This window comes from Rhinatrema bivittatum, chromosome 7 (assembly GCF_901001135.1).
Source record: "Rhinatrema bivittatum chromosome 7, aRhiBiv1.1, whole genome shotgun sequence".
Classification (NCBI taxonomy): domain Eukaryota; kingdom Metazoa; phylum Chordata; class Amphibia; order Gymnophiona; family Rhinatrematidae; genus Rhinatrema; species Rhinatrema bivittatum.
Window position 1 is genome coordinate 107,929,310 of NC_042621.1, and position 22,722 is coordinate 107,952,031.

At 44.9% G+C, this 22,722-nt stretch overlaps 1 protein-coding gene across 3 annotated transcripts in view; it reads right to left on the reverse strand.

Moving 5' to 3' along the window:
- ST3GAL2 (ST3 beta-galactoside alpha-2,3-sialyltransferase 2) overlaps positions 1-22,722 on the reverse strand; it is a 334,488-nt gene that overhangs the window by 81,819 nt on the left and 229,947 nt on the right. The window lies entirely within an intron of this gene.

Consider the following 22,722-nt stretch of genomic DNA (forward strand, 5'->3'; position numbering starts at 1 on the left):
CCCCTTGACTAAGGAAGGAGTTTTTATACTAGGGAGATGTGGGTATGGCCAGTCGGTGGACCTGGCTTGTCTGAACTCCTTATATAATATCAATAATTTATGGATTGAACATCTCTTTTCAAAGAACAGTGCAATTCAATAGGGAATACAAATAGTAGGCAAAGGGTCCAAGTTTTAATCAGACCTAATGTCAGGTTCTTAGCCACAAGATTTAACACACAGGTCTCTTCTGGTTCAGGGCAAGGTTTATTTATAATAAAAGGGTAACAAGTTGTCGTCACCCTCATTAATTTAAACATAACTTTATAACAGCTGGCTCTCAACAACTCCAGTCACTTTAAGAAATCAAATCTACAGTACTCAAGCGTCAGTCTGGTCCAGTTCAGCTTATTCCAGGTTATTTTTACACAGCTACACAGGTTCAAATAGATACAAAGGTTCAACGGGATTATGGATCTTCCTTATCCGGAATCCAGAACACAGCTCACAGCCCTCAAGCTGCCAGGAACAGCTTCCTGGTTCCCATCTACCTCTTTTCAAGGTCAGAGACTCAATCGGGTTCCTCATAGGCCTGGTTATTGGCTCTGGCATCACTCATTTCCTTCAACACCTGCGCTTTCCTGTTTATGTAGCCATCAGATGACTAAGAGAAAACCCCAGCCTCTGACTGGGCAGACCTCTGTTTTTTTTAATTTATTTATTAATTTTTCAAAACTATTACAAAGTAATAATCAACTTTGCAAAATGAAATATTAAAGTTTTGAACATACATTCTAATCACACAACTTATAAATAAGAAGTAAACATATTTGTTCAAAAACTAAACATCATAGAGGCAATTCCAAGAGAACAAAATTTGTGAGATTTTTTTTTTTTGAAAACTTATAATAGAATAATTTGGATATTCATGAAAGTTTCAACAATATACTAATTACTTACACCTCCATCTTTAATAGATATCTGCATCCTAGCATTCAAAAAATCTTGCAATTGAGATACCTCAAAGAAAATAAAAACATTTCCCTGTTGTTTTATTACACATTTACATGGGTATTTTACAACTTCAACTTTTGTTAATTGTAAACCGGTATGATGCGATTTCCATCGCGAATGCCGGTATAGAAAAACTTAAAATAAATAAATAAATAAAATAAAGGTGAAGAATAAAGGGAAAAATAATCCTTGCTGTGGTTACACGATGTTACTTTCCACATTAGGAGTTATTACTCAGGAAAGAGATCTAGGTGTCATAGCGGATATTACTTTGAAATTGTCGGCTCAGTGTACCGTGGCAGTCAAAAACAGAGAGCGGGCAAATAAAGCTCATAATTTTGCAGGTGCAAGCCAGCATTGATGACAAAGAAGCATGTAAGGGAATTTCTTGGCCTTACAGGATATTATCTAAAGCTCAGGCCAAACGCTGTAGATGTTGCCACCTGAAATGAAAGTAAACTGGCTCCCAACCGAGTGGAAAGGAAAATTTGAGCAAGCCTTCCTTCTGGAGGCTGAAGGAAGGCCTCTGCAAAGAACGCATTCTATACAAACGTAGCCTCCCAGAAGGAATCTGCCCTATAAACCAGAGCTTCTCAACCGCTGCACCCTGGTGCCCCTGGGAGAGTTCTTCCTGTGCCTCAGTGTTCGGCCTAACAGGCTCAGCAGGATTCTCTACCCTGCACTCATTACTCCTGGGGGAATTCTGCGCAAAAAAATTTAAAATTCTGCGCACAAAAACTGCAAATTCTGCAAACTTTATATTGATCAAAATAACACAATTTACATGACAGTCTTTAAGTAATTACATTTTAAATTATTACAGAAAAAAAGTTATTACTTAAAGTTGCAGAATTTTAAATATTTTGAGCAGAATTTCCCTAGAAATTCACTGTAAGAGTATCCCTTCCACATACACACAACCTCATACAGGCTCCCTCACTCTCGTGCACACACACATCCCCTCATACAGGGCCCTCTCTCTTGTATACATACCCACACAAGCTCCCTTTCTCACACATACATCCTCACACAGGCTACCTATGTCTCTCTCTCATGCACCCCTTCACACAGGCTCTGTGTCACACATACACAATCCCTTCACACAGGCCAGCACCCTCACATACACACAATTCCTTTTTCAAACACACCAGCTCCCAATCTCTCTCACACATACACACTCCTTCACAATCTCCTCATATAGGCTTCCTCTCTCTGAAACCCACACTCAAGCATCCCCCCCACCCATCCTCTCTTACCTCCCATGCTCTCTCTCACACCCTCCTGCTCTCTCTTACCCTCCCCACCCCACCTCTTACCAACCATGCTCTCTGTCACTCTCCCCTCTCTCACACACACATTCTCTCTCACCGGCATCCCCCCCCCCCCATGCTCTCTCTCACACCCTCCTGCTCTCTCTCACTCTCCCCACCCCGACACACATTCTCACTCATCGGTATGTCGCGGGATGCGCTCCATTCGCGGCGAAGATGAAGGCCTGGCGCGCCGTTCACAGCGAAAAGGGAAGGCCTGAAGGAACTTAAGACGCAGCCAGATGAGAATGAGTTATGAGAAGAGAAGAGGTGAATGCTTGGGTGGGTAGTGAGGGGGGCGGGGAGGGACAGGATGCCAATATAGTTTTAGGCACTGCTGATCCTGCTGGGTGGTGGAGGGTAAGGTGCAGGGAGAGGTTTGGAAGGAAAATCTGGGCCATACCAGGGGAAGGATGGGAGAGAGAAAAAAAGGACCAGGGACTGAGGGAGAGGAAGAAAGGACCCTGGATAAGGAGGGAAAGAGGACCCAAGTTTGGACTCTTCAGTTTGGAGAAGAGACGGCTGAGGGGAGACATGATAGAGGTTTATAAAATAATGAGTAGAGTGGAACAAGTAAATGTTACGGTAATAGGTCGTTTACTCGGCGGGAGAACAGCTGACAGCAAGAAAGCGAGTGAAAAGAGCTAATCGGAAAAACACGCAGCACACGCAAAACAGAGAGATAAGTGATTTAGTATAGGATTTCACACAAGAGTTGGGTAAAAAAATTTTTAATCAAGTAATTTTATTGGGAAAGTTGGGATAAATTTTTCACAGTTAAGAAATAAAGAAAAAAAGAAGAAAAATCTTACGTGGGAATGGTAGATGACGCAACTCAACAGTGCTAAAACATGAGAAGGGTTGCAGCCCTGTAAGGGCAAGATCCCACATAGAACATACATGGTGGGACGAGATGAATTTTGTTGGCTAATTTTTTACTTTCTGGGGTATCATCTTGGACTAGGACATAACCCACCAACAGCAAGGTTATTGTACTGAACCCAAAAATAGTTTGTGGTAACAAACCTTAATGAATGCGCTTTTAGGTATATTTTTGTGAGGAGATTACTACAGTTTTCCATGGGGAGAGTCCAGCAGACTTTCTTCCTCCCACCAAAATGAACGGCTTGCTCACTACTAGCATTATGGGAAACAAGGGTCCCAAATTCACCACCAGACCTTTGGTAACCTCAGGCCCTCCTTCCCACTGCGAGGTGAAAAGCAGTGCTTCCTACCTGCCTGCAGCTCTTCTGCCAGCTTCAGTCTAATGCCTGAATGTGTGGGGCCCTGTCATCTCACAGCATCAGCGGGGTTTGCACATTCAGATGTCAGTCTGAAGCCGGCAGCAAGAGCCACACACTGGTAAAAAAGTGATCCTCTCCTCCTGCCGGTGGGGGAGAATTGTGTGAAGTTTGCTTTGCTGTGCCACAAAGACTGAGCAAACTTGAAAGGTAATAAAAGCATTTCAATCTGTGTTCTTCTTATGAACTGAAAAGAAAAAAAATGAGAGTTTCTGAATGGATAAACACACGCAATTTGAATTTGCAATTTACTTACACGTGGAGTTATGATCAAAATCCATTTTTGGACACTCTTATCTGGAAAGATTGTGGCTCATTTTGCTTTTCGATTCATAAGAAAAAGAGAAATCGAAATACTTTATTACATTACTCCAGCAATCATCCCCAGAGTTTGAAATACGCAGTTGAGAAGACTATGTTCCATTACAAAAGAATAGAAAAAACAATCGGAGGACATGGCTCAGCATTTTTTTGAAACAGGATACCCTTATATATTTGTTAGAAATGCATCTAAAAGGGCACTGTATACAGACAGGACTTTATTATTCAACAAAAACAGGACTAGAAAAGGTCCAGGGTTAACCTGTGTACTTCTGTTTCCATTTCAAGACAAACAAGTTTGCACTGTTATCAAACAATCAGGTCGATCCAGTAAGGCCGCGGTAGAAACAGTGCGGTAGTGTCAGGCGCACCCTTCCTCCCCGCACGCACAGTTCTCTTCACTAACTCCCCGATACTCTCCTCTAATCGCATGCAAATGCATGCCGCGGCTTTAAAGCGGTAGGGAAGGGTTATGGCCGCGTAACCCATTTTACTGTATAGGCGCTTAATACAGCGCCTATACAGTAACCAGGGTGCGCTGGTACCTGTCATTTCAAATGACATTTGAAATGACAGGTACCAGGAAGTGTAAAAATCAAAAATTTTAAATACCTGTCGGAGGGCCGCGTGGGTCCAGGCGGCCGGCGGGATCCGGGGGGCCGGTGGTCGCGTGTTAAATCTAGGCCGCGGGCGGGTGGGTGCCTGTTCCGGGCGGCGGGGGGTGGACGCGCGTTAGTTTCAGACGGCCGCGTGGGTCCAGGCGGCCGGCGGCGGCGGGAGCCGGGTGGTCGCATGTTAAATCTAGGCCGCGGGCGGGTGGGCGCCTGTTCCGGGCGGCAGCAGCGGCGGCGGGGGGACACGCGTTAGTTCGAGACGGCCGGCGGGTGGTCGCGTGTTAAATCTAGGCCGGGTCCGCACAGGCGCGCATTCACTGCCGGTGGGGGCTGCCTCTCCCGGCAGTGAATGAATTCATTCATCCAGGCGGAGGAGCCGGTGGCGAAAGCAGCCGGCTCCTCCGCCTGGATGAATGAATTCATTCACTGCCGGTGGGGGCTGCCTCTCCCGGCAGCCCCCACCGGCAGTGAATGAATGCGCGCCTGTGCGACCCCTGCGATTCGGCGCTCAAGGCAGTCACATGCCGTGACGTCACGCCTTGAGCGCCGAATCGCAGGGGTCGCACAGGCGCGCATTCATTCATCCAGGCGGAGGAGCCGGTGGCGAAAGCAGCCGGCTCCTCCGCCTGGATGAATGAATTCATTCACTGCCGGTGGGGGCTGCCTCTTCCCGGCAGCCCCCACCGGCAGTGAATGAATGCGCGCCTGTGCGACCCCTGCGATTCGGCGCTCAAGGCAGTCACATGCCGTGACGTCACGCCTTGAGCGCCCAATCGCAGGGGTCGCACAGGCGCGCATTCATTCATTCACTGCCGGTGGGGGCTGCCGGGAGAGGCAGCCCCCACCGGCAGTGAATGCGCGCCTGTGTGGACCCGGCCTAGATTTAACACGCGACCGCCCGCCGGCCGTCTTGAACTAACGCGTGTCCCCCAGCCGCCGCTGCCGCCGCTGCCCAGAACAGGCGCCCACCCGCCCGCGGCCTAGATTTAACACGCGACCACCCGGCTCCCGCCGCCTGGACCCACGCCGGCCGCCTGGACCCACGCGGCCCTCCGACAGGTATTTAAAAATTTTTATTTTTTCTTCTGACAGGTTTTATGTGTCCCACATCATTACATTTTCTCGATCATCTCTGTATCGCTTTTTTTTTTAAATTGTGTTTTATTGTTTTTGAGTATCTTAAGCGGTGTCGATGGATTTATTACTAGACTCACAGTCCTAACTCCTACTAGGGGGAGGCGGTAAACTAACACGTTACGGCCGCGGCAAAACAGTGCGTTACTAATGAGAGAACCTGAGCGCGCGTTACGGTATCGGAGGGGAATAGCTAATTCCTTCATTATACAGCTAATTCGTTCATTTACATACCGGGTGCGGGAAGGGTTACGCGTCTGTTTTAAGAAGCACTACGGATGCGCAAAATTGGAGACTGTATCGCTGGTTTGCCTTACGCGTCCGAATTGTGCGCAGCGAGCTCGTTACAGACGAGAAATCTGAACTTTACTGGATCGACCTGAATGTTGGCTACTTTTGCAGACACATTCAGGGCAGATTTTCAAAGGGGTACGAGCGTAATATACGTGCGTACCCCCCGAAAAGCTGCCCCTTCCACCCCCTGCGCGCAAGCCCTGGGACGTGCGTAAGTCCCGGGGCTTTCCTGGGGGGGCGTGTCAGGGGGTGTGTCGTGGCCAGCGTGTCATCGGGGGGCGTTCCGGGGGCGGGGTCGCAGGCGTGGTTCCGGCCCAGGGGCATTCTGGGGACATGGACGTGGCCTCCGGACCAGCCCCCAGACTGGAACCTGGCGCGCTGGCGCGTGCAAGTTACACCTACCTCGGGCAGGTGTAACTTTTGAAATAAAGGTAGCGTTCCCTCCGAGGCCGCTCCGATTTCGGAGCGGCCTCGGAGGGAACGGAGGCAGGCTGGCTTCAGGTAAAAATTTCATGTTGGGCTTCGTTTCGGGTCCGTTTCCCCCCCCCCCGCGGGAAATTCATTTTTCCCGCGGTTCGGGGTTTTTTTGGGGGGGCCCCAGTTTTCAGGTTAGCGCACACTAACTCAAAAATGAATTTTTTCCGAAATTTCAGAAAAAATTCATTCGTTTTTCGGTTCTCCCAAACTAGTCCAAATTAGGCAATATCGTTGACATTGCCTAATTCGGGAAAAACTATTGCACATCTCAGGAGTTGTGTAATATATATTGTGGTATGTCCGTGTGGTCTGATATATATATATATATATATACAAGCCGTTAAGCCCGTTAAAACGGGCTACATTACATTTTTTTTCAGTCCATTTTCTAACACAGCACCCTTCTACACTTTTTCTCCCTCTCTCCCCCTTCCCCTCGTTCACTCCTCCCCTTCCCTCCACTCAGTCTTACTCACCCTCTGTCTCCCACTGCCTCCTTCCCCTCACTCTCACCTCCCTCCCCTTCCCTCAGTCACTCCCTCCTCTCTCCCCTTCCCTCAGTCACTCCCCACCCTCTCTCAATCCCATCCCCTCCCCCTCAGCCCTCCTCCACTCCCTTTTTCTCTGCTCCACAACTTCTTACCCTTCCACTTACTCACATCCCTGTCTCTCACCTCTCCCTCATTCTCCCTCTCCCCTTCCACTTACTCACATCCCTGTCTCTCACCTCTCCCTCATTCTCCCTCTCCCCTCACTCTTCCCCACCCCCTACCTCCCTCCCACACACTCACCCACTCCTCCCTCCCTCTCACTCAGTCCCTCCCCCTCCCTCAGTCCCTCCCTCTCACTCAGTCACTCCCTCCCTCCCACTCCCTCCCTCCCTCTCCCTCAGTCCGTCCCTCCCTCTCTCTCTCTCCCTCCCTCCCTCCCTCGCTACTGGCCGCTGCTCGCTGCCGCCGCCGCTGCCACCCGACGCCGCCATGTTGTTGTTTTTTCTTACGCTGGCTGAGACCGACGTGCTCGCCCGCACATGCGCGGTAGAACTGCTCTCTACTGCGCATTTGCGGCACGTCGGTCAACCTTCATTTATTAGGTTGATATATAATATATATATATATAGGGAAGACCCGCAGAGAATTCCGAGTGAGAATGTTAGAACATCACAGCTGCATTACTGGCCAGAAGACAAAAACGCTGATGGTAATACGTTGTTTTGAAAAAAATCATAGCGCTCTGGAGATGCATTATAGATCAAATAGCATAATCTATGCGTAGAGGTGAAGTTGATGCCAAACTAATAAGACTTGAACAACAGTGGACCTTTAAACCTGACACCGTGAAACCGTCGGGTTTAAACATGCAAATAGATTGGCTTGCATGTTGAGCCTCTATAAGGATCAATGAAATTCTATAAGGATCACTATGAAATTTTATTGGTACACATATTAACCCACAGATGGAATCTTGGAAAACATAATTAATTTTGACTTTCAGATTACATGGGGTGAAATAACCAATAATGGTTTTTGTTATGGAGAGATGGTCATATGTGTGTGCCCCTAAGGTTTTGATTGATAGTTATTTTCTGAAAAAATGGTGCCCTTGAAGCCCACGCAAACTTTGTTTTGTCACAGGTTCCCTGATGCAACTCTAGTCGAAACATCGATGGTCACCTTTACAACGTGGAACATATCGGTGTCAGGATGTTTTTTTTTCATTGAAAAAAATGTAGCAAGTTGGTTGACAGAAAAGAATCTTGTGAGAAAAATCATGCAAAAAAATAAGCTAAGTATAGACTGTACAGCTGTTTTGTTGGCTTGGTTGTTGGGACACTATCAATCCTTTTGAAAAGTTATTCCACATGGGCTTTGCACGGATTGTGTTTTTAAAAACATTTTGAAAGAAAAAATATGTGACATTAATGGCAAATGATGATGGTCAGGACAGAAAATCAAAGGTTTAAAAAGTTCCTTTGATTGGTTCGTTTGATGCACCTCTCATATATATATATATATATACATATATATACATCTTTAAAGTTATTTGCATTAAATAGCTTTGCGTATAGCATTTTTTGATATATGAAATAAACACTGAGTGACTAACATAACTAAAAAAAAAATATCCCTACTACGCTTTTTTGAATAAGCATTTCTACTAGTGTGTAGTGGTGTTTCTCCTCTTTTTCTATACATGTAATAAAAAGTGGTCAACAGCCTACAACAGTCACCAGTTATTTTTCAATTGAAAAGAAGCCTTACTTAAACTGCTAGAGAGTTCTGAAATTCTACCAGGCACAATACTTAGTGCTCATTTGTCTTGGAACAACTAGTGCCATCCATGCCTCTCAAAAAAAAAAAAAGTGTAACCTTCCTCACAGACCGACAATCATCTGAGATTAAATAGCGCCAACACGTCTGCCTTTTCAGAGTCTGAAAAGTGATGAGTGAGCCGGATGACAATGGCGTAAGTCCAGCAAGCACGGATTTCATTTCCTCCTGACACGCTGAAAAAAGCAGGGAGAGAGAAAATAAAACCTTTTCTCTTTTCTTATCTCAAATTAGACACAGATGTTGAAACCAGTTCATCAGAGTGGGGTTTTAAAGGTAGAAGGACCAGGCGGTGCAGTAACAGAATGCTGGAAATGTTGCAATGATCATTATATAAAATGCAGAGAAATGATGCATTCTGACTTCTGTATGGCCTGCTCCTAGTCTGATAACATGCGGAAGGAAGGGGGGGAGTCTTGGAAACTTAAGCACAAGGTGAACGTGTACAACTGCAACTGTACTGTTCCACTGAAATCTAAGAGGTGATATTAAAAAAAAAAAAAAAAAGTGTGGTTGCCATGTTAGTCCACTTGAATGCACAGAATAAACAGATAAAAACAAAACAGATAGATAAAAACAGATAAACAGATAAAAACAAAAACAGATAAAAACAAAAAACTTCAGGTGATACCTTTTTTTTTTGGACTAACCATGCATTTCTTGTCTAGCTTTCAAGAGCTAAAACCTCTCTTCTTCAGGTCAGAATTCATATGAGCAAAAGACCACCTTACTAGGAAAAATAAAAGTAATGTGGCTGCCCTAAGTGAACCATAAAAAGCATTCCAGTGATAGGGGGAGGCGGAGAAGGGGGGGGGGGCGGGTTTGACATTAAAGGCCAGAATCAGTTCACACAGACGCAAGATCAAGCACCACGGTGCAAAACCAGACGGTCACCTTCCTGTGGGGAGCACTTTTTGGAACCAGACCACTGCATCGGTGATATTAAAAATCAGGATAATCAAAGGGGACTTTAACACAATCCAGACTTCTGAAGTGAAAATGAATAAACAGATGCTATGGAACTGAAACAAACGAAAAAAAAAAAATGACTCAACGATCTAGGTTTCCTATCACATTAGGAGCCATAAAATTATACTGCCCGGCACCTTCTGATCACCCATCAAACCCTGCGCCTCCTGGCCCCTTTACCCTATCACTGGATTGCTTTTTAGGGTTCACTTATGGCAGTCATTACTTTATATTACTTTATATTTCCTACTAAAATCAGCTTTTTCTCAGTCAAATTTTGACCTGAAAAAGAGTTTTAGCTCTCACAATCCTGTCAAGAAATCTATTTAGTCCAAAGAAAGAAGGTATCACCTGATAGATAGATATATATTGTTAATCTTTATTTTCGTACAGGCATTAAACACAAGGAGCGAGCCTCACTCAGTAATGCTGATAAAGTGATTCATACAAGCAGACGAACAGAAAACAGGCTGCTGCAGCGGGGCCTCTCATCCGGTTTCCAGAAATATATTTTTTAGAACCTGAAATGGCCAATTAGACTTGCCAGACAGATGAAGACCCTTCTGCATTCGGGTGTCATAATGTGTTAAACATTTGAGAGTGGTGATATATTCAGCCCTGGGCTTAGAAACCACCTTTGGCTTTCCAGGACCCTGAATGCGCCTCTTCGGTTTCACAGAATTATGAAGACAGCACGGAACCATACAGAGGTGATATCTGAATGTAAATGGCAAAGAGAAAACGCCACCCAAATGGGAAGCAGTAAAGCTCAGCTTGTGGCTGAATTGATCATGGCTCGCGGTGGCAAGAGTTGCCACCGATTTAAAACAGCAGCCAGAACAAGCCAGCCTGGGCTCCACTGCGTGAGAGAGAAGATTCTGCTGCCCTAGATCCTGGGTAAGGAAGGAAAGGATTCAGAGCAGAGATGGAATAGAATAATGCATAAAAGAGGTGAAGAGGGACGAAAAGGGGAGCCTTGAGAAGGGAGGGCACAAAAAAAAAAAAAAAAAAGGCTGAAAGTAGAGACAGAGTGAAGACAGGCTGTGGGGAAATGGTGAGATAAGAGCAGAGAGGGAAGGAAAGAAGAAAGGAAATGTGAAAAAGAAAGAACAGGAAGTAAAGTAATAGAGAATTGAAAGAGGGTAGAAACAGAACAAAAGCACAAACAATCCAATGTATAGATATTTTTTTTAAATTGAAGTTGTCACTAAAAATTCGTTAATTTATATTCCCACACTCAAAGAACATAATTCACAGTTTGAAAATAAAACTACGTTATGTAAACAGCGGGATTTGTTGGATGCCTGGCAGATTTTGCATCTCACTGAACGAGATGACACATGTCTCACCTGTGCATGCATCTCAATCCCACATTGATTACTTATTTCTTTCTCAAACATTGTTTTCGCAGGACTTGGAGGCTAGGATTGGGCCAATAGAAGTTTTGGATCAGGCACTCATCTGGGCTGAAATAAAATTGGGCAGAGGAGTCGACGAGGAGACCACATTGGCATTTCCCAGCCTATTTAGTTAAGGATCTAGGATTCTAAGCTTATTTAGAACAAAAGAAGAAGGAATTTCATCAGAATAAAGAACATTAAGTAGATCCAGCTTTATTCTGGGTAACAGCAGATTATTATGACTGGAACTCCAGGTACACCGTGACAGGTTGGTTCTGTCTCAAACTTTGACAGTTCTCAATTCTTTAACATCTTTGACAGTTCTCAATTCTTTAATTCACCAGAGAGCACAAAAATCTATGTTCTATTAGAAATGTCTCTTGTTCCAGTACGGGAACAAATTGGGCAAGCTTTTAGCTTCTATGATTAAACGCAGGATGGGTGCTAAATATATTGCTGCAGCTGGGGACAAGGATAATAATCTGGTTCATACAAGACAGGGCCTCTAGACAGTACTTCTTGATTATTTCCAGCACCTTTATTCCAGTGAAGCTGGGGATGACTGAGCCCGGGATCAGTTTTTCCAGGAGGTCATTCTCCCCAGCAGCCTTATGAACATCCAGTTGGATTTTTTTGAATGTCCTGATTTGTAGTTGGGAAATTCAATTTTGAATATTGAAGGTGCCCCTATAAAAGGCACCTGGATCAAATGGTTTTGGGGAGAGTTTTATAAAATGTTAATTTGTCAGGTTGCGCCATCATTATAAGTATTGTTTACCCAGCCGATAGAGATACAGCACTTTCCATTTGGATCTAACAAGGCCTTGATAACTATTTTACCCAAGAAAGGGAAAGAGCCACTTTTGCCAGAATCTTACAGACTTATCTTTTTACTGAACTTTAATTTCAAGTTGCTAACAAAGATCTTTGCAGATCGGTTGGCCTTGTTCATTCTGGACTATCAGGTGGATTTTGTAAGAGGACGTAATTTGGTATTGAATGTACGGAGGGTGCTGTCTTCCATGATAAAGAGCTTAGGGCAGGATACCTCATTGATCTTGGTCAGTTTTGATGCCAAGAAGGCATTCAATCGCACAGCCTGGGATTATCTTTTTTGGGCTGGAGAGATTTGGCTTGACTGATATTTACTTAAATGCAATTCGTTTATTGTACTCTAGTCCAATAGCTCAGTTCCTACTCAAAGGCATTCCTACACCTGAATTCCCATAAAACGTGGCAAACGACAAGATTGCCCTCTTCTGCCTTTACTATTTTACTTATGTTGGAGTCTTGATTGAGAATTATACAAGACAATATCCTTCAGCATGACTCTGCACTTCTTGGCATTGAATCTTCGACCACTTTTCAAGCCTTCGTAAATCACTTTTCATTCTCTTTACTCCTTCAGGAGTGTCCACTCTGGTGCAGATCTTGGTATCATCCGCAAATAGACAAACTTTACCTTCTATCTCTTCTGCAATGCCGCTCACAAATATATTGAAAGAACCAGTCCCAATACCAATTCCTGTAGCACTCCACTTAACACAGCTCTCTCTTCAGAGTAGGCTCCATTTACCATTACATGCTGTCAGCTATCAGTCAACCAGTTTGTAATCCACTCCACCACCTTGGCACTCACTCCGAAGCTTCTCATTTTGTTCACAAGCCTCCTATGTGGAACGGTATCAAAAGCTTTACTGAAATCCAAATAGATGACATTGAGCGCTCTTCCTCGATCCAATTCTCTAATCACCCAATCAAAAAAATCAATCAATCAGATTTGTCTGACAGGACCTTCCTCTAATGAATCTATGCTGCCTTGGGTCCAGCAACTTACCAGATTGTAGGCAGTTCAGTATCCTTGCTTTCAGTTGCATTTCCATTAATTTTTCCACCACCAACGTGAGGCTAACCAACCTGTAGTTTCCAGCCTCCTCTTTGCTACCATTCTTATGAAGCAGGACCACAACCGCTCTTCTCCAATCTCACAGCACCATTTCCATTTCCAGGGATCTATTGAACAGGTTATTTAGTGGACCTGCCAGGACATCTCTGAATTCTCGTAGTATCCTGGGATGTACCTCATCCGACCCCATGGACTTGTCCACTTTCAGTTTTCCTAGCTCTTCCCATACATCCTCTTCTGTAAAAGTAGTTGTGTCTAGCCCATTCCTATGGTCTTGTCAACCAGCAACGGTCCTTCCCCGGGGTCTTCTTTAGTGAACACAGAACTGAAGAATATGGTTAATATTTCTGCCATTTCCTTGTCTGTCTCGGCACATAGCTCCTCATCACCTTTCAATTTCACTATTCGGGCTTTCTTTCTCTCTTATATATCTGAAAAATGTTTTGTTACCTCTCTTAATCTCGTGGGCAATCCTTTTTTCTGCTTGACCTTTTGCTTTTCTGATTTGTTTCTTCGTCTCCCTCATTTTCACCAGGTATTGTTCCCTGTGTTCCTCTTTTTGGGATCCTTTACATTTCCTGAATGCTGATCTTTTTGCCTTTATTTTTGCAGCCACTCCGTTGAGAACCAAATGGGTTTCTTTTTCCTTGAACTTTTGTTTACTTTTCTAACATAGATTTGTAGCTTTTGTAATAGCTCCTTTTAATTTAGCCCACTGTTCCACTTCGCCCACTTTCTCCCAGTCTTCTAGTTTTTCCTCCAGGTACATCCCCATTTTGTCAAAGCCTATATATCTGAAATTCAAAACTTGGGTCTTCATGTGACTTCTTTGTATCTTATTCGCAATATCAAACTATACCGTCTGATGATCACTTGTACTCAGGTGGGCACTTAAGAACATGCCATACTGGGTCAGACCAAGGGTCCATCAAGCCCAGCATCCCGTTTCCAACAGTGGCCAATCCAGGCCACAAGAACCCAGCAAGTACCCAAAAACTAAGTCCATTCCATGCTACCGCTGCCAGTAATAGCAGTGGCCATTTTCCAAGTCAACTCAACCAACAGCAGGTAATGGACCTCTCCTCCAAGAACTTATCCAATCCCCTTTCAAACACAGCTATACCAACTGCACTAACCACATCCTCCTGCAGATATTATAGACATTATCTCCAATTGTTATCATAGGTTCAGAATTTCACCATCCCTCATGGGATTCATTACCATTTGTTTGAGCATAGCCCTTTGGAGGGCATCCACTGTCTCTCTACTTCTCGAAGATTCCGCAGATGGGATACTCCAGTTTACATCTGGCAGATTAAAATCTCCAATGAGCAATACTTCTCCCTTCTTTCCCATCTTTTCAATGTCTTTGATCAGATCTCTGTCCAGCTCTTCTGTCTGAACTGGAGGCCTATAGACCACACCAATGTAAATGGAAGCATCATCTTTTTTTAGGCTAGCTCATAATGCTTCTTCACGGTGAACCTAGAAGATGTGGTAGGCCTGATTGACAAACTGAACAGTAGTAAATCACCTGGACTGGATGGTATACACCCCAGAGTTCTGAAGGAACTAAAAAATGAAATTTCAGATCTATTAGTAAAAATTTGTAACCTATCATTAAAATCATCCATTGTACCTGAAGACTGGAGGATAGCAAATGTAACCCTAATATTTAAAAAGGGCTCCAGGGGCGATCCAGGAAACTACAGACCGGTTAGCCTGACTTCAGTGCCAGGAAAAATAGTGGAAAGTGTTCTAAACATCAAAATCACAGAACATATAGAAAGACATGGTTTAATGGAACAAAGTCAGCATGGCTTTACCCAGGGCAAGTCTTGCCTCACAAATCTGCTTCACTTTTTTGAAGGAGTTAATAAACATGTGGATAAAGGTGAACCGGTAGATATAGTAAACTTGGATTTTCAGAAGGCGTTTGACAAAGTTCCTCATGCGAGGCTTCTAGGAAAAGTAAAAAGTCATGGGATAGGTGGTGATGTCCTTTCGTGGATTGCAAACTGGCTAAAAGACAGGAAACAGAGAGTAGGATTAAATGGACAATTTTCTCAAGAGGAAGGGAGTGGACAGTGGAGTAACTCAGGGATCTGTATTGGGACCCTTACTGTTCAATATATTTATAAATGATCTGGAAAGAAATACGACGAGTGAGATAATCAAATTTGCAGATGACACAAAGTTGTTCAGAGTAGTTAAATCACAAGCAGATTGTGATAAATTGCAGGAAGACCTTGTGAGACTGGAAAATTGGGCATCCAAATGGCAGATGAAATGTGGATAAGTGCAAGGTGATGCATATAGGGAAAAATAACCCATGCTATAATTACACAATGTTGGGTTCCATATTAGGTGCTACAACCCAAGAAAGAGATCTAGGTGTCATAGTGGATAACACATTGAAATCGTCGGTTCAGTGTGCTGCGGCAGTCAAAAAAGCAAACAGAATGTTGGGAATTATTAGAAAGGGAATGGTGAATAAAACGGAAAATATCATAATGCCTCTGTATCGCTCCATGATGAGACCGCACCTTGAATACTGTGTACAATTCTGGTCGCCGCATCTCAAAAAAGATATAATTGCGATGGAGAAGGTACAGAGAAGGGCTACCAAAATGATAAGGGGAATGGAACAGCTCCCCTATAAGGAAAGACTAAAGAGGTTAGGACTCTTCAGCTTGGAGAAGAGATGACTGAGGTGGGATATGATAGAGGTGTTTAAAATCATGAGAGGTCTAGAACGGGTAGATGTGAATCGGTTGTTTACTCTTTCGGATAGTAGAAAGACTAGGGGGCACTCCATGAAGTTAGCATGGGGCACATTTAAAACTAATCAGAGAAAGTTCTTTTTTACTCAGCGCACAATTAAACTCTGGAATTTGTTGCCAGAGGATGTGGTTAGTGCAGTTAGTATAGCTGTGTTTAAAAAAGGATTGGATAAGTTCTTGGAGGAGAAGTCCATTACCTGCTATTAAGTTCACTTAGAGAATAGCCACTGCCATTAGCAGTGGTAACATGGAATAGGCTTAGTTTTTGGGTACTTGCCAGGTTCTTATGGCCTGGATTGGCCACTGTTGGAAACAGGATGCTGGGCTTGATGGACCTTTGGTCTGACCCAGTATGGCATTTCTTATGTGGTTATATAAGAGTCTCTGTGCTGCGAAACTGCATTGTTTGAGAAGACCTATTTGTGGTATAAATGTGTGTACGTGTATAAGAATCTGTGTCAAAAGTGTCTGTTAGCTGAATTTTGTTTTGATAGAGAAAAAGTGTGGTCAAGTGTATTTGTCCCACATGGACAGCGAGTACAGTTGTACAAGGTCATCATCTGTCTATGGCCTTAATTTTTTGGGCCCTCTTAGCTGAGCCCTCTTACCAGCATGCTCAGTTTAGTTTGATCACACTATTTAGCTTACCCTGACTAAGTAACATGATCACGTTAATAAGTTAACATCAGCTCTTAGCAGGTATTGAATAGCACCCAGTTAGAAAGCCCTCATTAAATGATGTGGCAGGTGAGCATGCTACATTTAACAGCTCAGTTGTTTGATGTTCTTTCGTTTGCATGCATGGGCTCATAAATATTTGTGTGCTCATGCTAACATCCTCAAGGACCCCTTTAATGTGCATGGGAAGGCCTTCCTATGTAGCTTGCTATTTTTAGCATGCCCATTAACGTTTATTGCATAGGCCCAGTAGTTTCAGAAATCAAAAGAATGATCACAGTCTATGAACAGGGGAGCATTGCCGAGAGCTGTGACAAACCCAAAAGTTTCCTACAAGTCATAAAGTGTCTTCTGACAAGATGACATTTCCCCCTGTGCCACCCAGTAAAAAAAGAATAGACGACAAACAAGAGTCAGCATGGGGTGAAACCAGCAACCTCCAAAGAGTCTGTCTTCAAAAGGTCAAGAGGCAATGAGCTCCTGCAGGTTCACCATTAAAGTGGAGCAGTGCTTCCTGGATCTCCTTCTGGCAACCCAGATAGAGGCTTGCAGCCTGCTCATGCATTGTACCGAGGACCAGCAAACTGCAGTTTTTGGACTTACCAGATGATTTCTGCCAGTTTTAATGTACTGCAGAAATAATGTGAAAGCACAGAAGCAGCAGCTTATGGTAATACCCACATGCCCGCTGAAGGGCATTTCAAGCTGCTCTCTCATTGTGGTGTTACCCTATGCTGTGGATGTAGCAGATGAGAAGGAAACATACAGCCACAGTGCTAGAGTACTTTTGGAGAAAGCCCTTAAGACTCCCAGTACACTGCCATTCTAACTACTGAGATTTGTTCTCTACACCTGGGTTTCTCACCCGCACAAATATATACAAGAATGTCTGACTTGTTTAGATACTGTATTTGGCTCAGTAAAGAAACTGTATTTGGCTCAGTAAACTCTGGAATGGCTCAAACTGCCACCCAATAAAGAGAAATGTGAACATTTCATAATGCCTAGTTTCCTTCTTTGGTACAGAACTTTGTACATGGTCAGGCAATGATATGATTTTGCTTTTATTGTTCCATTTACTGTTTCTATTTAAATAATGATTTTAGATACTTTTAGTCAGATTTTATTTGTATTGATTGGTTTTAAGTAATTTTTTATTCTAATCTATTTTTATTTTATTTTTTATTGTTTTTATATTATTAATGTGTAAACCGTAGAGATAGAGACATGGTTCTCTGTCTAACAGTATAGAAAAGTTGTATAAATAAATATTCAAAATCATTTAGTCGGCTAACTCAGTGTGATCAAAGGGGCGTGGGATAAACACTGTGGATCCATAAAGTCAAGAGGCCGCCAATGAAGAGTGGGTGACTCACCAGAATGATGGCTACTGCCTGGAGACAATACCCTTATTCAATAAACGTACACATGCTTACTGTGACTCCAACATCGTTCTAGCTTCAACAGCAAGAGGAAATGTGGAATAAAGGATCTGCACTCACAAAGGGGGGAGTAGCTGGCTTGTTACGGCGGTTACTACCCCAAACCAAATAAGCCTGTTACTTCTATTTCTATGCATATACAGCATAGTTCTCTGCTTCAACGGCAGGGGAGAAGAAAAAACTGATACTTCACGCATATCCAGCATAGCTCCCTGCTTCAACGGCAGGAGAGAAGAAAAAAGGGTTCACACTCACAAAGCGGGGAGTAGCTGGCTTGTTACGGCGGTTACTACCCCAAACCAAATGTGCCTGATACTTCACTTTCGATGCATATCCAGCATGGCTCTCTGCTTCAACAGCATGGGAGAAGAATAAACTGATACCTCAAGCATATCCAGCATAGCTCCCTGCTTCAACGGCAGGGGAGAAGATAAACAACCAATAAGGGCTGTATAACATAGTCTGAGTAAAACAAATAAGCATGGGTGTAGCTTGCTTATTGCGGCGGTTACTACCCCTACTACCCCTAACTTATCAGCTAGATATTCACTTGGATGCAGCTCCATCACTGCTTTCTACATTAATGGTGGGGGTGGAAAGGAAATAGAACCAAGAGCTAAGAGAAACAGATAAGTATGAGAGAAAAAAGTGTGTGAAGCTTGCTGGGCAGACTGGATGGGCCATTTGGTCTTCTTCTGCCGTCATTTCTATGTTTCTATATTAACCAGCTAAATGAATATTTGGGCATTTATCCAGCTAAACTCTAGCTGATTAATAAATTAGCCAGATAAGTTAGGGGTGTTCTGGGGGTGTAACCAGACGGAGCTGAGTTAGCCGGCTAACTGATATTCAGAGTTAGCTAGATAACTTAGGGGGTCATTTTTCAAAATGTGGTAAGGCGTTTTCGCATGCGATAGGCCTTTAACGCATGTGAAAACGTGTTTACCGCATGTGATCGCACCATATCGTATGGTGCGATGCAAATTCTAAACATAGGAGGAGTGTGGGCTAGCCTGTCTGTGAAGAGCTATTGCAGATTTTAACTACACCTCTTATGAAATGTGTTAGTGGCGGTGACCATATTGCCATTTGTCCTGTAAAGCTTATTTCAGACAATTGAAGGAGAGAGAGAGAGAGAGAGAGAGAGAGAGAGAGAGAGAGAGAGAGAGAGAGAGAGAGAGAGAGAGAGAGAGAGAGAGAGAGAGAGAGAGAGAGAGAGAGAGAGAGACTGGCCATAATAGCATGGCCCATAGGCAGGTATTTGTATCCCTAGGGTAGGCCCACCTAGTAACTCGAGGTGGGGATTAGGTAAGTGTGTAGGGGGTTAGGGGCCACTTTGACATGCTACGTGACACCTACGAACAGAACAGTGGTCTCTTGTGAAGATTAGCTGGCCTTCGGAGTGAGGAAACTCACTCCAAGATGAGATTTGGGCAAGGTTCTCTCAACCTAGCTTGATGGACTCTCTACCTGGGTAACATCAAGCTAGGTTGAGAGAACCTTGCCCAAATCTCATCTTGGAGTGAGTTTCCTCACTCCGAAGGCCAGCTAATCTTCACAAGAGACCACTGTTCTGTTCGTAGGTGTCACGTAGCATGTCAAAGTGGCCCCTAACCCCCTACACACTTACCTAATCCCCACCTCGAGTTACTAGGTGGGCCTACCCTAGGGATACAAATACCTGCCTATGGGCCATGCTATTATGGTCTTGGTCTCTCTCTCTCTCTCTCTCTCTCTCTCTCTCTCTCTCTCTCTCTCTCTCTCTCTCTCTCATATGTCATTGAAAAACTGGTCCCCCAGTGGTTGAATGCAGTAAATACATCAGGTTTGGCACTTATCGCAGAATCTGAAATGGTATTGCAATGTGCACTAACTTAGCTCTTTGCACAGGTAATTATCACAAATTGCAATAAATACTATATTAGCATAAAACATGCCCCTTTTGCTATCGCATGCGGTACTTACCGCATTTTGATAAATCCAGGCCTTAGCCGGCTAAGTCTTGGTCAGGCCAAAGAGTTTCCCTAAAGTTAGCTGGCTAAATAAGATAGCCAGATATATTCAGTACTGCAGCTGCACTATTGAATATGGCTCAAAAGCTAGCTGGTTAAGTTTATTCAGCTAACTTTGCTAACTAGTTTGAGCAGAATTGCTTACCTGTAACAAGTGTTCTCCTAGTACAGCAGGATGTTAGTCCTCACACCTGGGTGACATCATCAGATGGAACCCAGCACGGAAAACTTTTGTCAAAGTTTCTAGAAACTTTGACTGGCATACTAAGCATGCCCAGCATGCCACTATCCACATGTCCACACGGGGTCCCCCTTCAGTCTCATAACATAAAATTATAAAAAAAATAAAACAACAAACAGGAGAAACCCAACTCCACGGGGTGGTAGGTGGGTTTCATGAGGACTAATATCCTGCTGTCCTAGGAGAACACCTATTACAGGTAAGCAACTCTGCTTTCTCCTAGTACAATAGTACAAGCAGGATGGCAGTCCTCACACATGGGTGAATATGTAGCTACAAGCTGTTCCCGAATTTTACTAAATCCACAGGCACATAACCTGGTGCTAATGGGTACAACAACAGTGGTGCTGTGGAGAACCGAGGGAGACAGCCTGAACCCGGAAAAAGGGTCCTAAGCAGGAAGAGTTGTGTTTTACAGCTGAAAGAGATTCCATAGAACAGATTGGCCGAAGCTGCTGTCGTGTCGGCCATCTCTGTCCAAACAGTAATGGACAGCAAAAGTATGGAGAGAACTCCATGTCGCAGCCTTGCAGATCTTGGGCCACAGGGACCACTTGCAAGCGGGCCACTGAAGTCGCCATGGCTCTGACGGAGTGAGCCTCAAAGTGGCCTCCAAGCTGAAAGCCCGCCTGCGCATACACCGAAGTGACCTCAACCAAGAAGATGTCCTTCCAGGTTAGGTACTTCAGGAGAGTAGTGGCTCGAAAGGGTCTCACATGAGTCGAGCCTGTACCACACTGAAGTCCCAGGACACACAGAAGGCTGCAGGGGAGGCTTCAGCTGAAGCGGACCCCGCATGAAGCAGCCCACTATGGGCTGCACGGAGACAGGCGAACCGTTGACACCTTGGTGGTAGGCCCCGATGGAACTAAGATGTACTCTGACCGAGTTGGTCTTCAGGTGCAACAAATAGTCAAGCAACCTCAGAGTGGGACGAGAGAACGGATCCAAGCCGTGACTTTCACAGCAGACAGAAAACCTCTTCCACTTCAGGTTATAAGACTTCGGGGTGGAAGGCTTCCTGGAAGCTACAAGAACCCAAGAACGCTGTCAGAGAGGTCAAAGGGCTGCAAAACTAGGCTTTCAACATCCAGGTCGTTAGAGACGATGCCCTGAGGTCGGGATGGCATAGCCTGCCCTGATCCTGCGAGATCAGGCCGGGGGAGGTCCCCAGACTGATTGATTTCTCACAAAGAGATCCTGCAGGAGCAGGAACCAGACCTGTCTTGGCCAGCGAGGGGCAAAGAGAATCATGGTCCCCCAGTCCTGCTGGAGCTTCAGGAGGGTCTTCATAACCAAAGGAAGTGGAGGATACGCATATAGAATGCCCTTGCCCCAATGGCAGGCAAAGACATCCAAAGCTGACTTTCCATCCCTCCTGAACAGGGAGCAGAAGTGACTCACCTTGTTGCTGCAGGGGGAAGCAAAGAGGTCCACATCCGGGATCCCCCAGAGGCAGAAGATGCAATCTGCCACTGTTTGATCCAGGGACCACTCGTGGCGTTGGAACGCTTAGCCGGTCCACCACCACATTCTCCATCTCGGCCAGGCATATGGCCCAAAGCAGTATGCCCTGGGAATGAGCCCAGGACCAAATATGGGCAGCTTCCTGACCTAGGAGGAATGATCCTGTACCTCCCTGCTTGTTGATGTACCACATCGCCACTTGGTTGTCAGTCTGTACCAGGACCGCTTGGTTAGACAAGCGAACCCAGAATGCCCACAGCGTGTACCTCCAGGAAGTTGGTCTGGTATTGAGCTTCCTGAGCAGACCACAGACCTTGTGTACTGAGGCCATCCACATGCGCACCCCAACCCAATGTGGAAGTACCTGTGGTGAGCACAACCTGGGTTGGAGTGGGGGGGGGGGGCTGAAAGGGAACCCCCTACTCCAGATTGGGCAGACTATCCCACCACGACAGGGAGGTCTGGAGAGGGGACGTGACGCGAATGCATACACTGAGGTCCTGTGTGGCTTGCTGACACTGAAACCACAGGATCCACTGATCCCACTGCATATGTAAACAAGCTAGGGGAGTAACATGGACAGATGTGGCCATGTGACCCAGCAGGCGAAGCAGATGCCTGGCCGACACCTGACACCTTCGGAGGACTAGACTTGCCAGAGACGCCAGAGCAAGCACCCAGTCGCGAGGAAGAAAGGCCCGGCCCTAAGCCGTGTCCAGCCTGGCACTGATAAAGTCCAACTGAGGCGATGGAATGAAATGGGACTTCGGGTAGTTTATGACAAATCTGAGGGACTCCAGCTCATGAATGGTCAAGTGTAGTAAGCGAAGCACCCCCAACTAGGTGGTGCTCTTGACCTGCCAATCATTCAAGTAGGGGAACACGTGTACCCCCAGCAGGCGGAGGTGCACACTCACTACTGCCAGGCATTTGATGAAGACCCATGGGGCTGAAGCCAGGCTGAACAGCAACACTCTGTACTGGAAGTGGCTGTCACCGACAAGGAATCGTAGATACTTCCTATAACCGGGGAAGATCTCAATGTGGGCG